Source organism: Platalea leucorodia (genome assembly GCF_965183815.1).
Source record: "Platalea leucorodia genome assembly, chromosome: Z".
NCBI classification, from domain to species: domain Eukaryota; kingdom Metazoa; phylum Chordata; class Aves; order Pelecaniformes; family Threskiornithidae; genus Platalea; species Platalea leucorodia.
This window is the reverse complement of record NC_138858.1, coordinates 11,919,270-11,939,868: the sequence shown is the minus strand read 5'-3', so window position 1 is coordinate 11,939,868 and position 20,599 is coordinate 11,919,270. Positions and strand designations below refer to the sequence as shown.

The 20,599-nt window shown below is 49.2% G+C and overlaps 1 protein-coding gene across 3 annotated transcripts in view; it reads right to left on the bottom strand.

The window, feature by feature from the left end:
- Nucleotides 1-19,077, bottom strand: part of LOC309602910 (AP-4 complex accessory subunit RUSC2-like) — a 52,643-nt gene extending 33,566 nt beyond the window's left edge. For all 3 annotated transcript variants that reach the window (XM_082337066.1, XM_082337068.1, XM_082337067.1), the window contains exons 1-2: nt 18,845-19,077; nt 2,985-3,090 (exon numbers count right to left, since the gene is read on the bottom strand). The gene's annotated coding sequence lies outside the window, so the exon portion shown is untranslated. The remainder of the gene's footprint in view (nt 1-2,984; nt 3,091-18,844) is intronic.
- Between the last annotated feature and the right edge of the window lie 1,522 nt (nt 19,078-20,599).

Below are 20,599 nucleotides of genomic sequence, written 5' to 3'. Positions count from 1 at the left end.
AAGAGGAAGGAAAGTGACCCACATTATATTTATCAACCTGCCCTTAGTACTACATAAGGCTTTCAGAAAACATTGAAAAAGAATAATAAGACTGGGAAATAAATGAAAAATGGGGCAAAGCACAACACGGGGTTGCAAAAGGTGGGCTACTGTCTGGCTATCAGGAATAATACCAGAGTGAGATCTTGACTCACCAGGAGCATCAGACTGGAAGAAAATTAAGATCTCTGGGACAGAGAACTCATTTTTTCTTTGCTATCACGGCCTCAGACACCTGAGAGGCAGTAATGGAGCCGTGGGCAGGCCATTCCCGAGTCCACGGCATATTCTCCCAGGCCACTTGCACTTTCTGCAATGCAGGTCCAGGTCCCTGGGATCCAGTGACCCCAGCTGCATTTTATCTCCAGCATTCTGCATCGATGCAGTGAGGAAGACACACAGCAGCAATTACATCTCCTTCCTGTGAATTATTTCAGCCAGCTCCAGTCACCAGAAGCTTTTGCCCATCTTTTAAGCATCTCAAGGCAGAGATTATCTGTGCACTCTCACTGCTTAACAGATGCTCTTGTAAGAGTGGCACCTACTAGCTAGGCACAGCCTGTATGTCCTGGGGAGTGTTCCCATCCCACACAGCGAAGGAGACTGCATCACCTTCTTTTTGTTCCTTTAGGCAAGCATTGTACACACAGAAAATACACAATATTTCTTCCACACCCTGATAAAAGTATGCATATCCTGCATAGATATGTCCTGTTGCCTGTCCTGTCCTCTGGCCCATGATGCACCCACAAACATACACATGCTGTTGTTACCCCCCACCAAGCTCCTGCAGGAGCCTGTTCTGCAGCAGCAGCACAAATGCAGTCTGGTACACACCTACGGGAGCATATCCCGCGCCCTGCTCCCATCAGGCTGAATGGGACCGAGACCTGGAGACACAGAGAGGGTTCCAAGGTCTGAGGGCAAGATAGGGATGAGAAGGAGCTGCAGTTCAGGAAGCCCTATGGTGCTTCCAGGACATTGTCACAGAGCTGTGAGCAGAACGCACTCTGCTCCATGGTTTTGCTGGAAGCCCTCTCCTTCCCACCTGGCACCCCACACTGAAACTCTGGGTTTATCTATCTTCTTCACCAAGTGTAAAGGCCAGAGAGCCTTGCCACTCCATAAGGATGGAGAGGGAGCAACCAACTGAGAACCTGCAGCAGCAAAATGGTTCCCTCAGAAAACTGCTGCAGAAAAGGCTGTGCTGAGGATCGCTCCCACCTCCACAAACCCCTTGGGGCTGCACGCAGCACTGACCATCTCAGGGAACACAGTGAGAGGCTGGAGAATGACAGTACAAAGGACACATTTACATTCCCTGACAATGACATCCCTGAATTTTCTCCCCTCTGCCCTCTACCGCTGGTCTCCGACCCACAACCCCCTGTTCCTCCAGCTCTGCAATGCCCCTCACACCTGCCTCTAATGCTCCACAGTTCCTCTACAGCTCTGTCAAACATTTACCATTTTATCTACATTTTTCCTACTATCCTGTTGCTCCTGACAGGCCTAAGGATGCTTTATCTGAATTATTCTTGGGTCACTGGAAAACTGCAGAAAGCTTTTGTGAATAGATTAGACCTGCCAAGCTTGCTCTTTAACAACACCGGTATACAAGGCTGTAGGTGTCTGGAGGTAAAAAAGCTGGTCTCTACTTCCCCCATACTCCATACACCTTTATGACACCCATCAATCCAGTCCCTCTAAGATCTGTTGCTCAACAGCCAATGCTAACGTCACTCCCATTAACACCACATTCCCCTCAAACACCTGCAATTGCAACCCCACATGCTCAGCATCTTCCATAACCCCAAAAGATTGCATCTGCTATTTGCTTATATCCCCTTTTGTTACTATGTTCCCATGTGCACATTCCCCTACAGCCACATCACTGTACCACACATACTGAAATCTCACTCTTTTATACCTTTGAAATATTGTTCTTACTGACTGTCATCCTGAATATCGCCTTTCCAGCATCTATACCCCTATCCCACATATACCCTCCTCTTTGTTCAAGCTCTCCCTTTGCGTCTGCAGAGGCAATTTGATGGAAGGATTTGTGCAGAGGGTGGGGGAGGGAAGAAGAAGGAAGGCGGGGAGGGAAAAGAGGGATTTGGCTATAACAAGACCATGTAATTAAGCTCTAGTAACTGGTACCCAGCCTGGACCCCTCATTTCAGTAATTAAAAGCAGTAATTCCTCCATTCCTAGATAACCGTTCTCATCCGATCTGTGAAAAAAGGCAGGGAGAAAGCATCCATTTGCACAACCAGCACAGACACACCCTGGGCAGCACAAAGGACTCCAGCCTGCACAGAGCCCATGTATCTCTTAGCAGAACAGCAGGGTTTTACCTGCCACAATATTTTATTCTAATGTCTTTTGAGCAATTGATTTATCAGTATTTGGGGGGGGGGAACCAACAGCCACGCTGACAGCAGCCTTTCCTCTGTCTGCGTCCTTTGTTTCTGGCTTTTCATGGAAGCGCTGTCTGTCAAAACAGCTTTTGAGCTGCACGGCAGCATCACCGCCAGGGATGCACAGAGAGCATGGTAGCTGGCGGGACCAAAACAATCCGTGTGGGCTCGGTGGTCACGGCAGGCACAATGGAGAGCTGTGCGGCGGCATTGTCGGGGCGAAGCACAGCTCGCCTCTGCACAACCAGCCCCGGACATGACAACTGCTATTTCATAGCTACAATGGACAAACACGCATTCTGCGCAGCAGCACCAGCCTCCTCACTCGATTACATCCATTATAATCACAGCAGCTCCAAAGCAACGCAACCTCTGAAGAGACAAAGCAATCCTAAAATCTTTTAAGCTTCATCGGGTAGCTGGCAATCTCTACAAAAACAAACCGGCCACTTTGCAGGACAACAAACGGCCTGAAAACCATCAGTACGACTAATGCCCACCCCGATCATTTCTCCATCTCACCTTTGCACAGATCCTCCGTTCCCTGTCTCCTGTCACTGGACACGCTCTGCTCCGGTACTGCTGAGCACTCAGATTCCAGCTGGCTCCGTGCTCTCTCACCAGGATGCTGTGGGAAATACAGAGTCAATTTTTTTTTTTTTAATTTTTTTTTTCACAGCTGCATCCCTGGCAATGCAGAGGGTCTGCGCAATCACATCTCCAATGCTTCTGCTGCTGCTGCTGCTGCTGCTGTGACGTTGCTGCGTGTGAAGGAGCAAGCATGCCCACAGCACCGCCGCTCCGGCTTGCAATCAGTCCCTGGGGGACCTCAGACAAGGCAGGGGATGGGAGGGAGTGGAGAAGGAAAGGAGGGGAGATAAGTTGAGCTGAAAGATGGAGGATTGATTCTTACAGGAATTGGGAAATCAGGAAGGTAGCATAAGGAGAAATAAAAAGACTAAAGCTTATGCCATAAAATAGAGCTGCAGCATCTTATTCTGTGATGAGCTTGGGTTTCAGATGCTGCGCGGTTGCAAGCTGCCTGATCTCTTCTCCTGGCTTTGCAAAGGAAAGCAAAAGGAACTGGAGTGCTATGTTCCTGCCATTGATAATGGCAGCCAGAGCCCTTGGAGATAAAACGCTAGTCTGCAAAGCAACGCACAGGAGGAGGAGGATGGGAGGACTTACTACTGAGAGATCAGGAAGACTGCAAGAAGCTTCTTGAAGCTTCTTTTACATTTCTGTAGTGCCTTGTCCTAAAGAGATTGCTATCCTGGGGCCATGTGAAAGGATTTTTCCCTCACCCCCCTTCACCAGAGGCAGCTGCAACCTGCTCCATAAGGCAAGTCGGTGCAGTGCCTGACAGGGCACAGGTAGCTTCACCAAGGGACACATGTGGCTACTTTTTTTCTACCACAGTCTGGGCATGACCACACATCCCAGAAAGTCAGCTGTGCTCCAGGCTGTGCCACGGGAGATGTTTCTAGCGCTGGAGCAGCTGCCCTGAGACAACCATCCTGGAGGCACCACTCATCTAGCCCCGCTCCTACAGCCACTGCCCCGCGCTGAGCTAAGCAGAGGTCAGAAAATGGAGCATCCACATTGGAAAAAGCAACCCCTACAAGCCCAAAACAAACCCCATCTCCTAAACCATGGCTCCACACTGAGTGGGTAAGTCAGAGAAGAGGTAAAAATGTCACACAGGCATACAATTTGAAGAAATGAAGAACCGTCACGTATCTGAGTACTTTTTGCTCTATGCCATGATGCACCCAAAGCAGCAACCAAATAGAAACAAATACAACAGCCCAGACAATACAACACTTTGGAGAAGCTTCTGAATCTGGAGAGGCCAACATAAAAAGCTATGCCAGAAAAATGTTAGACTCATTACTGAAAGTGGCTGCCAATTGTATTGGATCCCGGACCACTAGATACCTTTAAAATATCTCTTCAGGTAACATTCAAATCAGATTTCTGACTGAAAACCCAGTGGCTGATGGGTGGCTCCCACAAAGGGCTCCAGAGGTAGGAGGCCAGGACTCCCTCCGACACAGAGAGACCCTTCCAGTGAGAAAAGAGAAAGGGCCTTGGGCTGGCTGTGGGCTGTGCAGCCCGTTTGCAATGCACTGGAGCCAGCATCGCAGATGCACCTCTGCTACTCACCTCCAAAACACAGGGAATGATCCCTCAGCCCATCCCAAAGCTCAGGCTCCGCACGTCCTTCCCGAGAGGCCGATGCATCTCCCCCTTCTGTGGTACTTCATGCTCCCCAGCCCACTGCCTGTCTCTCCTTGGATGCCTGGGACCCACACCACCACCTTGTCCTGTTCAAGCAGCAGGGACAAGCCCCAGGGAGGACGCAGGAGTGAGGGATGTACCTCCACTAGTCCCGACGGCTCTGCTCCACCAGAGCTGCAGTAAATGAGACTACTTACTGTACTCCCATTAGCGTGCAGCCCCCGGACCCCTGCACGGCCAGTCCCATTGTATTGTCAGTGTTAATTAAGGCAGGCTCAAGCAGGCATCTCCGGCCCCTTCAGCTGGGACAGTCAGGGAGCAGCAGTAAAGCAGGAGACAGAGAGTCTCAGCTGCGGAGCTCTGTGCAGAACAAGGAGCGTTTGTTACCCAGGAGACTCGTTCCCACAGCAGAGAGGAGAATGGAAACTATTTCGGTGCCCTCCCCAGTCCTCCATGAGCATTGCCAACGCTGACGCCAGGAGGTATAAATGCTGGCAGGCTGAGTGCCTGCCTTCGTCCCTGTCCCTGCCACAGGACACTGGGCATTAACCAATTCACTGACAGCAATGCCTGCCTTGTGTGGCAGACACACACACGAGAGCAGATGGAGTCAGGGGGCTGCTTTGTTAAAATATCAGACAGAGCAATGCAGCAGACAAGGGACTTCTTGAGAAACACTCGTGTTTACATATCTGTTCCCAACATAAACATTGGTATCCTCCTCCCCAAAACACATTCAGCATGTTCCCCCCACCCCAAGCTCACGTGGCCTTGCACGTCTGCAGCAAGCACCCTTTTGCTGCATTTTCCTCCCAGGACCTGCCCCTCTCAGCAACAGCAGTAAAAACTGATGGGCTGTCCCAAAGCTTCATAGGCAGTAAGAGATTGCAGGCGCTAATGAGGAAGAAGAAAGCTCTTTCTTGGGGACTGTCTTCTAAGAGATGACTTCTCTTTGATCACAGAGATGAGTCGGTGCGAGAAGGGGAGCAAGGCTGACTCCACAATCTCATGGAAGAAGGGGAGCAGGGATACTGCAGGCTGGTGACTGCGCTCCTCAGAGAAGCAAGGTGAGGGAGATGGAGGTGCCAGAACATGCCTGCCTCTACAGTAACAGTGGTCCCTGCCCTGCTTGGCCTGGAGACGTAGGGATAGGTGCTTCCCTCACACCCCAGCACTGCAAGGTGCAGCTTGGCAGGAGAAAATTCCTTATCAAGCAACGTCAGTCTCATTACTTACAGGCATCCTGGGTGTCGGGCAGGGTTTTTCCCATCTTGCCTCCTTCCCCCTTGCTCCAAGGGTGTCAGAACTCAATGCACAACATGTTCTCACATCTGTGAATTCCAGTAAGGAGGCACATCCCATTCCCAGTGATGGGCTGCAGCAGAGTTCACCACTTTGGGGAAGCCCCATGTGCTGCATTCACACTGGACATGAGCTGTGTGTGTACCTGGAACGCTTGCTGACAACCACCAGGACACAAATAGATCATCTAGGCAGAAAAAAGCCCAACATTTTTGTCTTGGCCTCGGGCTCCTTCCTGCACATACCATGGAGGAATTGGCTGCTAAGGTCAGCACGCCCCCACTTTTACTGCAATTGTACAGCAAAATCATCCACCAGCAGCCCAAGCCTCCCACCTATTTGCTGCAAATCTGCTCCAGTGATCCGTAAACTGGAAACAGCTCAGCCTCAGATCCCAGCCGGCTGCCTGGGCTGTAGCTCTGGCATGAAGCACCGCGCAGGAACAGGTCTTTAATCACCTCTCACGGTCAGGCGCGGTGCACAATCTGACCACCCTTGCAACAGCCAGACAGCCTCAGGGCTGCTGCCTCTCCACAGCAGCTCACAGCTATAACCCAGCACAGGGAGCTGCCGGCCGCCTCCTCCTAAAGGATGGATATTTTGACCTAGCCCTCATTACCTTCAGTGTGTCCATGCCTCTCGAGCAAACAGAATGTGATATGAGCAACAGCAAGCTCATCACCACAGCAGACAAGCTGTGCCTTGCTATCTGTGGATGCAACAGCGTGAACATGCCCAAGCTACAGCTTCTGGCTTATCATGACCCCATTTGTAGCACGGCCACAGGAGGGATGGACATCTTCACTCTTTCCCACGTGCTGGACCACTCATGAGCAAGACAGGAGCAGCTCACTGCCTTCTCACCTCCCTCCCTCATTGCTCATGGCAGAAATCTGAATCCCCAAGGCACGGCAACCCCAGGCATCACCACTGAGGCTGTTTCAGCAATGCCAGAGACAGCGATGTTGATCAGAGCTGAACTAAGAGCATGGTCCTGCTCAACTGGAGCAAGGAGGACCAGGACACGGAGGCCAACAAGAAAGCAGGAGATGCTGAAAACTTTATAAAAATCCTCAGAAAGGAAAACCAAAATAATTCCTCATCCCTGCAAGCCCTGCCCTTCAAGGTCAAACAACATCTTTCTCTCAAACACACAGAGATCAATACAGACTGATCGTTACCAACATGCGCTTGACAACTTTTCTACTCAGTGAGAACAAATATGGGAGCTCTTGAATGAGGGGTCAAAAATCCAAGCAGATTGATAAAAACACATGTTAGCATAGTGGTAATGCCTGCCCTCAGTCCTCACATTTCCCCAGGGGGTCACTAACCGATCCCCACTGAGCCTGCCTTCCGAGAGGATCTGAGGACAGAGGCACAGGAGTCTGTGGGGTTATGCTGGTCACAGGCACGTTCGCAACAGCAGGATTCACCAGCCCACCATGATGATCCTGTCCCAGCAAGCCCGGCCCACTGCCCAGAACAGCAGTACTGATTTCTCCAGGGCTAGCGACCCAAGGCAGGAGTCCAAATAAGAAAATGGCTTGAAAAGAAAAGGTTGTTGCTGTTTTTTTCCCCAAAGTTGGACATTTCGTGTTGCTTGCTAACTGTCTTCTAACAGAATTAATTCCCCAAATTCATTCCTCTGATGTTTAAGAGCATTCTCTAAATTTCTGGCTTATCTTTACCCATGCACAGCTCACCCCTATTCACTCATGTTCCAAAAATGAGCTTTAACGTCAGCGTTTATCCAGTCTGTGTTTAAAGTTATATCATCTGAGTTCTTTAATCACTTTGCATTAGGTAGGCTCTCCATTTCTTTGATCATGCCTGTATCCCTTTTCTGGACCTGACCCAGTTTGCATACAGCCTTCAGAGAGTGACTGGAAACGTGCAGACTTCCAAGCAAGGTCTCACCGTGCCTTAATATGCTAAAATTTCCCCTCTCTGCTACAAATATTTTGTCATGTTGTATGACATTTATCTTTTTCATGGCTGCATCATACTAGACGCTCACAGCTATCCTGCACATCACTGATAGACCCTGGGTTTTCCCCTGCCTCCCTCACTTTCCCCAATGAGCTCCCAGTTGGAGATGAACTTTTTGCTCGTTTCTCATGCACACAACCGTGCAATTTTGAACTACCCAGTTCCCATTTGCATTATTCCTTAAGGACATCCAAGCTCTTCCTGCTGAATAACCCTGAACTGTCTGTGATGATGCTTCCTAGCTTTGTGTCTTTAGGAAACATCACTAGTAAAATCTTACTTTTTAATGCTTAGAGCAATATTTGATGTATTGAATAGCTTCCATTTTGAGGCTACTCTCTACTAACAACTTCCCTTCAGACCAGTAGTTTCTCTTTCAACATTCCTGTTATTTTCCTCTAGTCTTTTTATTGCTTCTTAGTTCTCAAAGGGTATTATGGATGGAAGAAGTCCACATGGGTTCAAGGGGACGCAGGACAAGCACCTGAGAGATCCATTTCAGCTTACTAAACAGATAAAATATAAGAAACTTAGCAAATCCCCTGGAAAAAAAATATTAGGATATGATACCGGTTTGCCCTGCTCCCCTTCCTCCCTAGCTGCAATCACCTGCAACTGCTTTTGGAAAAATCATACTGGGCAAGGTATTTTGTTCATCCCAATCATTATCTTGATTTCCACCTTCCTGTATTAAGGTTGAATCCTTCCTGTTGATAGCACCTGACGTCTCACTGCCCAGGAACAGAGGTATTCACAAGCTCCATAAAAAGTCACAACTACCAGATAGGACTAGTGCTGGCAAGGCTCCCCACGGGGCTGGGCTGAGTTCCACATACCTCTACAATACCGAGATGTCTATGGGAAAACCAAACCCAGCCCATAACCAGCTGTCTGTCTCCAGTCCCTTCCAGCCCAGGATTCCAGTACGTTCGTACTGTTTTTCTAGGAAGGTGCTGCTATCAACATTTTACACGCAGGAGACTGGGGCAACAAGGAGATGTGAATCACTTGGAAGGCTGTGGGAAAGGGATAACCAACCCTACAACCCCAGCGCACATCTTTTAGCCCTAGTAGTTAGTACTGCCCAAGCAAGAGCATAAAGAAATAGCTGAACACTTTTAGGCAGAGGGAAATCAGGACAGAAACAACAGAGCAGGTCCTGAATCATGCCTGAAGTCTCAGCTTCAATCTGATAAACAAAGCTCATAAAGCTGTACAGAAAACCTTGAATTAAAGCAAAGTCTGGACATAACTGATCCAGCCTGAGATTTCAGAGTGTCTGAAGCAGGAGCTCAGCTGTAACAGCAATCTTGCTTATTCAAGCACTCACTCTACCATTGATGATACAGTGAGTGGGAATATCAACTCTTTCACCAATTAAGCCTTGGCAAAAGGAGCAGCAAGGGTATTCTTGAAAAAAAAAAAAAAATCTGGTCATCAGTTGTTCTGAGCAGCCCATGGTAACAGTGGGTATTAAGGTGCTACTGGCTTCACTCCTATTAAAATTAGTTTTCAAAATGGGATCAATGTTGCCTCTACAGTACAATTTACCTAAACCATTAGTTTCACCATAACTTACTAGTTCCCCACTGCCATGAAGAAAGCCTTAAGCCTTAAGCATTACATATTATATTGGAGCTGGTGAATTTGGCAGCCACAATTCTGCTGTATTTACCAGTTTGTATTCTGACCTCAAATAAAAATTACATATTTCCAACTAAGCAGATGAAAAGCTGCAGGGCTGAGCTGAATCCACAAACCTGAAATGGTTCACTGTCTACATACTAAGTACAGCCACGGATTGCTGTGTACACAGCATGCACTGCTCAAGGAAGGTGACCGCTTATGGTTCCCATGATGAACACCGAAGTGACATTCCCTTCCCACTCCAGCGGCATCGCCTGGCTGACTCAAAGTGAGGGTGACTGCACTGCAAACAAGTCTCTGCTCACAGAGACTGCAATGGAAGGGATGCAGTAGGGAAGGGGCAAGCAGAGGAGAAGAAAAACATCACTGTTGGACACACAAGAGGCCACATCCAAGAATGGAAAAAGCCTCCTGCCCTCCTGCTTCAGTACTGAGTCATAAATATTCCAGTTTTCCAAGGCAACGGCAAGTATGAAAACTGCTCTGGATTTCATGCAGAAAACCCACACTCACCTCCCTCTGCGCATGCCGAAGCGCTTCCCTGCCATCACTGCTCAGGGCAACAGCAAAAGCCAAGCAGTGAGATCTGCCAGCTCACCGCAGAGCGAGTCCCCAGCAGACCTCCCTGTTCTCAAACACTCCCACCTTTGCAACAGAACTCAGGGAGTGCATAACCACCAGCTGATTTATTAGAGACATGTGACATTAATTACGGTTGTTTATACTGATTTTTTTCCCAAGTTTCTCCATTTACCACCCAAACTGGACACGTAGTGCTGCTCTGCAGTGTTACTTGCTCTAGTTGGCTGTGTTTTAGTGGCAAATAAAGCAATGTCTAGACAGCTTGCGCTTCTGCAAAGCACTCTGATTAAAGGAGGATCTTGAAGGTACACTGAAAAACCACCCACTAGCAGCAATGCTACAGCACAAGATTGTCCGGCCACCCAGGCCACCAGATGCCAGTGCCACCCAAGAGACTGCCTGTGCTCCTGAGCACCCACATCCCCGTAGGCACCAGGAAAAGCTGCAAAGGGGAGAGGAAACAGGATGGTTAAGGGAGAACCATTGAAAACTTCTGCTAAAAATTCTGTAATGCAGGCTTGTAACTAAATCCTGGAGACCCCATCCACCACTTGTGCATTTAACCTGCTGGTTCTCAGATGGAGCGCTTGTTTTTTACTCTTCATCTGTATTGTCTACAGTACCGATCTGGTAAGTGAAGGGATAAGGTCTACACATAAACATCAAATTGACATAAATTATAGTCATTTCCATGACACCTCACACAGCACAGATTGCACATCCCCACCCATAATCATCCTGCATGACCTGCTCATTCAGAAGGGATCTGTGCTTATTGTAGATCACAGGCTGAACTTGAGTAATAGTGGCATTTTGCTTTGAAGCAGACAAACAGTATAAAGGGCTGTATGAATAGGCAAGTCATATGCAAGAGGTGGAGTAATCCTTCCTCTCTGCCCAAATTGGCACTTGCCTCATGGGCATGTCCTATACAGACCAACTGGTGAGAGTTCGAAAAGAGCAAGGAAAACCAGAAAGGAACAAATTGCAAAGCAAGCAGGTTAGCTCTCTGTAGAAAACCAGGGGGTACATGAAAGCAGTTCTGAAATGTATAAAAGGCTGCTGCAAGAGCACGTGAACAAGCTGTTCTCCATAACCTCAACAACAAGAATAGGCTTCCTGAGGAGCAGCCAGGGAAGTTTAGGTTAGACATCAGGTATAACAGATAAAACTAGGCATTCATTATTCCACCAAAAAAGCACAGCAGTCAGGAGGTAAGACTGTTTAAGAAAACTTAAGTTTTCTTAATATTTTGCATGGTCTTGTCTGTCTCGGAAGCTCTTTGCTTTACCTATTTAGAGGCATGCTTTCCTGTTAATTTTCACAGGCCCTTAGCATCAGAAATTGGAAACAATTAGTTTTTCTGGCCTTGCCGATGAAGAAATGCCCATCTTAGGGTCTTGGCCAACCCAGTGTGCTGCGGCATCAGGAGATACCGACTCAGGGAAGGGACTGGACTGCTGAGATGCAGGTTGCAGTAGACAATGTCCCAATCACTGGGAGCTTCTAGAGAGATGAAATGAAGAAACACAAGGAATGGCATAACCTGAGTCCACTATACCTGGGTCAGGGAGATGTAATTATATGGCTTCTGGAGGTCTTATTTTCATATGATTTCTGTTTGACTCAGAGGAGCAGGAAGCCTCTAATGCAGGATTAAAAGCTGAGAGCAGTTTATTCTCTGAGGCAGAATACCTGGAGCAACAGAAACACACTTCTGGAAAGAGACAGCAAACCTATAGGTACAGCCTGAGAGTGGAAAAGCAACCCATGCCAGCAGATCCAGTAGCTAATTCACCTGGCTGTTAAAAACATACTCTGGGGATTTTTATCCTAAATGGCATATGCTTAGCACCAGCTTTCAGCCAGTGGCTTCACCCTCCTTTCATTCACCACAGTGAAGAGACTTCTTCTCATGAATTCAGTCTTGTTGAAGATGATCCTTGACCACAGCTAAGAGCCTTCCTAACTTTCTCTTTGGTTAACTCTTCCCATCTAATACAGCAGGCTGTCCTGGATGATCACTCAGCTGTACTCGAGATCTCCATGTCAGGTCAGCCCATGGTTAAACAACCTTTTGGCTGTATGTGTTTATTGGTGTATACTTAATTAGCACAGTCTAATCTGCAGCACCTCGCTGCTGTGCAGCCAGTTGTACAAGGTCTACCTCCTCCAAAAGGCATGTTCAACCAACAGACAGGCATCTCGTACACAGGCAGGCACACAGAGCCAGCACTGGGAAGCACGTGCCTGTCCACTGCGTGCAACAATTCTGCTCAGGTTGGAGAAAGACCCAGAGTGAAGGAAATGCTACAGGGATAAAGGGGATCCATGCATGGGAGGAAATCCTGCCATGTTCTTTAAAATAGAAACGAAAAGCTGGCAGAGGCAAAGCCCGGGCACCAGTGACGAGGCAGGCCACAAAGGCAAAGGAGGTCACAGGAGATGCCTGACAAACACACCAAGCTTAGGTTGTGTTGGACAGACTGAAACAGGGCTCAGCCTCATGTGAAGCAGATGAAAGAGCTGGGGCACACGGGGTTCCCCGTGGAGACATCTCAGCACTTCAGGAACTGCTGGAAACTGGTGTGGGGCTCTGGCACTGCACAGAAGACTACCGAGAAACATCCAGCAAAGAGGTGCTTAAAGACGACAAACAAGGTCATGTGTCCCCATGCACCTCAGGCACATTCCAGTCAGGGGAACAAGAGCATGCCAGGGTGGGAAGAGCCCTGAAAGAGTCCTCAGGAGCTCTGTAATGTACGATGATACACAGAGCTTTGGCTCAGGCCTAATAATAAGCAGCAACGATGACGACTCAGAGAGCTCCTTTGTTGGCTGGACATGGGAGAGGAGCAGGAAGGGGCAGAGGAATGGAGGAGCAGGAAGCCCCTGATGAAGGACCGATTGCCCAGAGCATGTTCCTGGAAAAACAGAAACACGCTTTTCATCTCCATGACTTATTTCCATCTCCGGACAATTCTGAAGTCTATGCTTTCAATACATACGTAAGAAAGCACTCCATCCTGTGCACAAACCCAGTGTGTGCCTCTCAACACACAGCAAGGAAAAGAGAAGACCAGCTAAATGGTGAGATGGGGAGTAGGACTAGCAAGGGCTGAGCATGCGAGATAACAACAGTCCAAGCCAGAACATGAGCGGCTGCTCTGCTCTCACTCATCCTCAGTGCAACACCCAGAGAAAACTCTGGGTCATGGTGTTCTAACAGGACCTGCTCTCCATCCCTGGGAACATCTGCCAGAATTAGTAATCCCGTATCAGAGGAGGTGAAGCATGGAACGCCAAACAGTGCTTGTGACCTTTTTAGCAATTTTTGCACACCTGCTGCTTTTACAGCAATTTTCTGCATCAGCTTAAAATAAACCCAGCCCTTCTGAAAGTAAAGTACTCAGAGATTGCAGAAGCACCTGGCCCTTCCTCTACAAAGCCAGAAACCAGCACAGATGTATCTGGGGATGCAAACGTTGAGGCCAAGGAGGTATAGAGGGGAATTAACACTGTAGTCCTGAACCCCAGCATCTGAAAGAGAAGCATGGTCTCCCCTGTCCATGACATTGCTGCTTCCAATTCAGAGCAAATAGGTAAGCCCAAGCACTGCCCCCAAGTTTGCAGCCAGGAGACATCTTGGGTCTTTTCCTCTTCTTCTGTGTGCAAGGCTCCATGTATTAAACCATGTAACAGCAACGGGTGCTCCACTCCCACAGGGGGTAACTTCTCCTACATCCCATCTTAGACCAGGCAGGAGTGGAGCCACATCATCTATCTGCAAGAAGGAGCATCTGTGTCTTCAGATGGGGCTTCTTTGAGCATGAGTCCTCCAAGAAGCATTTCTGTGAGCTCTAGGCTCTGTACACTGAACACAAGGACTCAGTGGGGTCTGCTGCTTTCCAGTGGGGTCTGCTGCTTTCCAGTGCTTTTCCAGCACACATCAGGGCCTGATGCTGCAGCAGCATGAGAGCAGCTGAATTGCATACCTAGCATAGGATTTGACCAACAACAGGCAAAACCCAGCCTGAGGTAAGCAAGCTGCAGCTTGCTGCTCCTCAGTGGGACGGTGCATCCTGCGCTGGCTACACAGCCCAAGGAGCATGGCTCCCCAGCAATCTCTGCTGTGTGGTCCTGTTTTCAGTTACAGGCACCGCCCGCACCATGGGCAGAATTTTGGAATAACTTTTGTGTTTACATGGATAGCAAGAACATCCAGAGCCATAGCTGTTAATTCAGCATACAGATTTAATATGCCTTCCACAATTAAACTAATCTCCAGCTACCAGTTGTCGGGATAAACCTAACACAGGGCCAGAATCCCTACATATGCCATTGCTACAGCCCAAGACTTTTTAGCGGAGCAGCTAGCGCTGGCCACCATCAGGGACCTGGCAGCAGGATAGATTAAAGCTCAGGTTAACCCCTCCTGGAATGTCCTGTACCTCTCATTAGACCTAGTGATAATACTCAGAACACACAGGGAAAGCTCAGTAGCAAATAACCTAATTACAAGTGAAAGTCTCACATCCTCTTGGTGACCAGCACATCTGCTGAACCTGAGGGTCCGTGTTCTCTGTGGTTGGAAGGACAGCAACAAGAAGAAAACATGGGGATCCGTGCTGGACCCCCTCCTGCTGCCCCTCCCAATGGTCCAGGGCTGCTATCTATGGAAGGTTCCCAACACTTTGGCTGAAACGACGCCAGCATTTGGGCAGGGCTTGGTGTTATTTTTAACACTTGCTCACATAACTCTTTGGATGAATCCTGGGAAGAGCTCGTCACCAAAATAGTATACTGTGGGCACTATTTATACACCCACTGGCAGCACAGCAGGATATACTGAGGAGGGAAAGCTAGAGAACCCCCTTCCCTCCTCACAGCTTAGTAACTAGGGATATAGGGGGGCCCTAAAACATGGTTTGTTGTTTGGGCTAGTCCTCAGAAGTAAACCATCACCTGCAGAAGGCCTGATACCCTTGTCTGTCCTGTTTAGGAGACTCTTGTCCACATGGGAGGGAAGCCCAGGTACAGCAAGCTTGGGGAAGATGGATGGCTGTGTGTGCAGGGGCAGGGACATCACAGCTGCTGTGGACTAAAAAGGGAACAGTTGTGCCCATACACCGGCTAGGTCAGAAGAAAATGCTGCTGCCTTCCTATTTTATCTATCCGTGGCTACTGCAGGGATAACCAGCAGGGGTAGGGTTTCTTAGTCATCACCTCTTTCCCCTATGCAGCCCCAGTAAAGGTGTGCAGTAGTGGGGGAAGGTGAAGCATTAAATGCCAGTGAGGTTCACTGGAAAGAAGGCACCAGACTAATAAGATTGACTGTCCTTCGTCTCTAGGGGTAACAGCAGCCTCAGGCCTTTTCATATCAAAATAGCTTGCCCTAAAGGACTGAAGGAAAAAAAAAATACCCTTTTGAGACTATCCAGAGAAAGGAGGCTCTTCCCCTGTCTAATTTTCTGGGGTAAAAATGCCTTCTCTAAAGCCATTTCCATGCCTATTGAACTTCCTTGATTTTTGTCTTCCATTTCTTCTCCCTCCCTGCTTCTGCCAAGACACATTCAGGCCGCTCTCTACTTTCATATCTCCTGGAGAAGCAGGTGACATGACCTGCAGAACATGCACAGGATGCTGCATGAGAACAGGGAAGGCAGACAGGCTCTGGAGCACCAGCACACCATCCTGGAGTAGAAAGGGAGCCAGAGTTTGATTTTTCAGTGTGTAGGGGAAAAGAAAATGGATATATGCAATTTCTTTCCATGTAATAGAGGCTACAGCCTGAGCAGCGTACTGACTGTTCATCAGAGCTACAGAACAACGCAAAATAAAACCACATACACACTACTAATTGAAGCAGGCTTTCCAAGCAGGGGCGGGACTGGCCACATTACTTTTAGCAGAACAAATGGAAGAGATCAGCTCCTACCTTGCAAGATAAAATCTCCCCAGACCGTGGGCTCGGCTCACTGCAGCTGGAAGCCGTGTGCAGCAGCAACGGCATGAGAGCGGCAGGAAGAATATAGCATGCAGAGCCAGTGATAATCCAAAGCAAAACCAGCTTGTCCCCGTGTCGGCTCAGGGATCAGAGAGCCATGCTGCGGGGAGTCTCTGCAGGCAGCTCCCCCGTTGCTGCAGGATGGCGGGCGAGAGGCAACATGACAAGGCACTTCTTCCAGATGGGAGCTGGCTCAGGGATTCCTCCTGCTGCCAGTCACCTGCCTCTCCTCGGGCACCGTGGTGCCAGGGTGCTGGTCTCACTCACAGAGCATGTGGGCAGGAGGGAAAAGTGAGGGCTGCGGGCTGCTGGCAATGCAAGGGCCAGATTGCTAATGAAAGCCCCAGTGTAAATACAGATGCACTCTGGGGAGGGCTATGGCAGAAATGCAGCTCGTGTTACAGAGAGCCATTTACAGCAAGCTGAGAAAGAAGCGAGCACGATGGGGCTGTGCGGGCTGGCTCCACGGCCTGCCTGCTCGGGCAGGGGGGTGGGAGGGCAGCTGCCTGTGAGGGGAAGCCGTGGGGTGAAGAGACGACTAGTGAGGGGAGACCCCTCAACTCCACACTCTCCAGCAGCTCCTACAACTCCATACACTGCACCTGCTAGCTGTAATGCAAACCTATGCAATCTTCCATCCTGCGCCCCGCTTGGGACAGCCCCAGCCCCACACCTTCTCTGGTGCACAGTGCTACAGCAGCCCATCACACCTGGGAGGAAGGCTGATCAGAGCATTGCTCCATCCATGTGTGTGACCAACTCATGGTGCAGGAGCCCATTCCCATTCTCCAGGCCCTCTCCCCATGCTCAGGGTCTCCACATCTTTGGGACTTACCCTGTCTCTCCAGTTCACTGCCTTTGGCACCTCATGTTAGAAATCTTCTTTCCCTGCCATTTCAGGATAACTTACAAGCTTTATTGCAACTGGATTTACACCAAATAAGGAAGGCAGGGGATAGGGACTAGCTCAGCAAAGAAGCAATGTGTCAAAGGGTCTGGGGGCTTTGCCTCCGTTGTGCCCACAACTGGAACCAGCAGTAGGGGGGTTTTACAGGTTTCAGCCTCTGCCCATTAAACAAGCGCTGAAAGACCTCAGCAAGAGGCTGAGAAGGAGCTGTTTCAGGATGCATACCACAGCAGGCATAGCCTATTTTCAGTAAGCCTGGTGCCAGATAGGCATATAGCTCATGGCAGTGACCTCTGGGTGCAACCGGTGACAAAGAACTGGGAGTTCATGTAGTTCTGAAGCAACTGAGGCTTCTGTAGAGGCTGGGGGGACCTCCGTTGAAAAAACATTGCCTAGCCTCAAAAGAAAAAGTTTGAAAACAGTTGACTTAAGCCAATTACATCAGTGAGTGCTATTAAAAACCTAGCTTCAAGGAGAGCACAGGGATCCCAGAGTAATAGGTGTATGTCCTGCTGATACCTACCCAGAGGGGTGAAGCCAGACAGGCATTAAGCCAGCCTGAAATGCTCCCTGTTAATGACAGCAGCCAGGTTATATTATCTGTTGTCTCCTCTCTCCAGCAAACTCCTGGTACAGCCACTACCCTTCCACACAGCTGGGAAGGTAAGGTTATTGAAGTTAAAACTCCCCGTTCCTGCACATGCTGATACCGTTTGTGTGGGCTGACAGTGCCTGCAATGAGGAAGGTGCTTTATGCAGAGATTCTCCACCGCAGCCCAGCCCAGCTGATCTTGGGATGAGATAATTCCCCTGGCATTGAGCTACCCTTGCACAAGAAAAAGGGAAAACTTCCCAGTGTATCAACAGTGAATCTGGTACCAGGTGCAGCTCCCCATGTCTATCTGAGACAAAATACAGCCACGACTCCATCGCCAGGTATTCATCAACATGGGCAAGAGGGTCGCAGACAGGGGGCTGCTTCTCCAAACACAATGAGCCTTCATGACTTATTCCTGCGTAGTGACAAACTGGCAGCAGGTCTCTACTAGGATGAAGTGACTACACTGGCAGGCTGGTTCATTGCTAAACAAGACAACACTGAAGCCACATCTTCAACCAAGCTGCTTCTGCAGCCAAACTGGTCTCAACCAGGGAATGGCTAGCCACCAGACGATCCCAAAGGGTTTGAAAACCATTCAGAACAACCCAGGCTCAAACAAGGCAGCTGATAGTGTTTAGATAAAGGCTGCAATAAGGCTCATCACATCTGCAGCAACAGCAGCCCTGTCAAGGCACAAGTGACAGCCCTGCAGCATCCACAGCCTGCCAGGAGCATGAGCATTGACCTTGGCTGGGAGCCCTGTCTACAAGCTCTCCCCTGTGCTTTCTGACTGCACCTGGAGAGACAGAGGAAAGTGATACCCACAGAAAATGGGGTTTAGCAATCTGTGCAGCCTGGCCTCATCTCACTTTGGGAGCTGCTCTTCCCTACAAGCACTGCTCCAGCTCAGTCTGACCCACTGCCCACACTCATCGTTCACGGGAGCAATCCAGCCATTACAGGACAGGACAGACACAGTCAGCACCACTACACAGAAGTTTACTTTTCTATCATCTCAGCTGCATAAAACTTCAAGCAGACCACGTCCCTGTTCGGTGCCTCCGTTTCCCCCCACCCCGTGAAATAAGGATCAGAACACTTACCAAGCTGCTGCGGATGTTGTAAAGTTAACTTCGTTATGGGATGCTGGCAGTCTGTAAACAGTAACGAGCATTCTGCGAGACTCTTTTTCCACCCATAGAGCAGAGACTCCTTGTGGCTTTCCCAGGCACACAAGCTACTGCACGCAGCTTTCTTCACCCTCACCATGGCAGGTACGCTGCAAAGACAGGGACCCCCATGACCCCCAAAAGCAGGAGCTTCGATCCCTCTACCATCTGCGTCCAGGCCATCTGCCAGGCAGGAATGCGATGGACCAGCCCAGCCTCAGCTGAGCTGTCAAGGCAGAGGAAGGGCTGGGGCTGCACCGTTCTGGAATTCCAGCAACGCACAAACACCCCGTCAGCCTGCAACAGGAATGACTCCTCCCTGCCCCGGACCAGGCTGAATCACTGGAAATACCAAAACAACAATGAGGTCACATTCCCAGAGCATGGAACTGGAGCCAGATATAGCCGTGCGGAGAAGCGTGCTAAAAAGGGACTCGGTGTACAGGCTGGAGGCTCTGGCAGACAGGCACCCTGGACATTTGTCTCGTTTAAAAACAGCTTGAGGCTGCCAGGAGACTTTTTTTTTCTCAGCAGGGAACTGGGCGGCACAACAGGGGCTTTAAACTCTATATCCGTCCCACTGAAGGAGGCACAAACATTAGAGCTCGTGAGTGTATAGATTTTGGTTCAAGGAACAAGGCAGAGGTAAAATTATCACTGGATTCTGAGTCCAGTGTTCCCAAAACCTCACTGCAATACTGTGCTCAGGCTTAAGCAGTTAAGAATCCCCCTGCAGCAAGCTGAATGGCAGACAAAAATCACATGCCCATTACTGTCTGGTTGCTTTTGCTACAGCCTCAGCCAGCTTCCACAAAAAAAACCACATTGGTTTGTTAAGTTTTCAACAGGGTGACAGGCAAATAACAGTGGCTTCTGCTATTGCTCCTAAAATGAGCATCTAAGGCACTCCATTATCAGTAAATAGACTTTTAAAGGCAGTGCAGTTCCAGCCTTTCCCAGTTCTCAGTGGAGGGAGACTGGAGACATTTTGGTACTTAGACTGTGAAGGAAATTGCAACACGGGACTTGGAAAGGATAGAGGAATTCACAACAGAATTCGCAATAGGCTGCTCTTTCCCCTCTCCGTAGGACGAGACATTTGGATGGATATCAAGAACACCCACAGTTATATGAAGAAGAGGCTCTAAGAATCCAGATATTGTTCCATCAGGACGTAAACCAGATCCTAATCAGAAGCCAAGGGGGAGCAAAGATAGGACCCGACAGCTAATGCCAGGCATCTCACCTGGCTGTCTGGGCAGCAGTCATTGTTCTCGCATACGCTGCAACAACCACAGTGTCTGGCATATTGAGCTGGTGGGCTATGCCTGCACCAGTCCCTTTCTCCCGCAAGTGCTTTCAGATTTGGTAATAAAAGATATAAGAAAATCTGTGGTGACCTGTGCGTAACTCCCACAGGAGAGCCATTAGACCAGAAGTGCTCAAAACCAAACCAGTTCATTTCACCCCGCTCTTTCAGCACGTTCTCGTAGCAAGAACCACCATATTGGGTCACACCAAGAATACTTCTGGTCTAGTGCCCTGTCCTTGACATTTTGGCACCGGCATACACATATCACAGAGTACAGAGTGATCTCTCCTAAGGCCACACTCTTCCAGCCTGCAACAGTCAGCAGTTAAAGAACTTCTAGAGCTGGAGGCTGCACAATGACCACAATGTTTAACAGC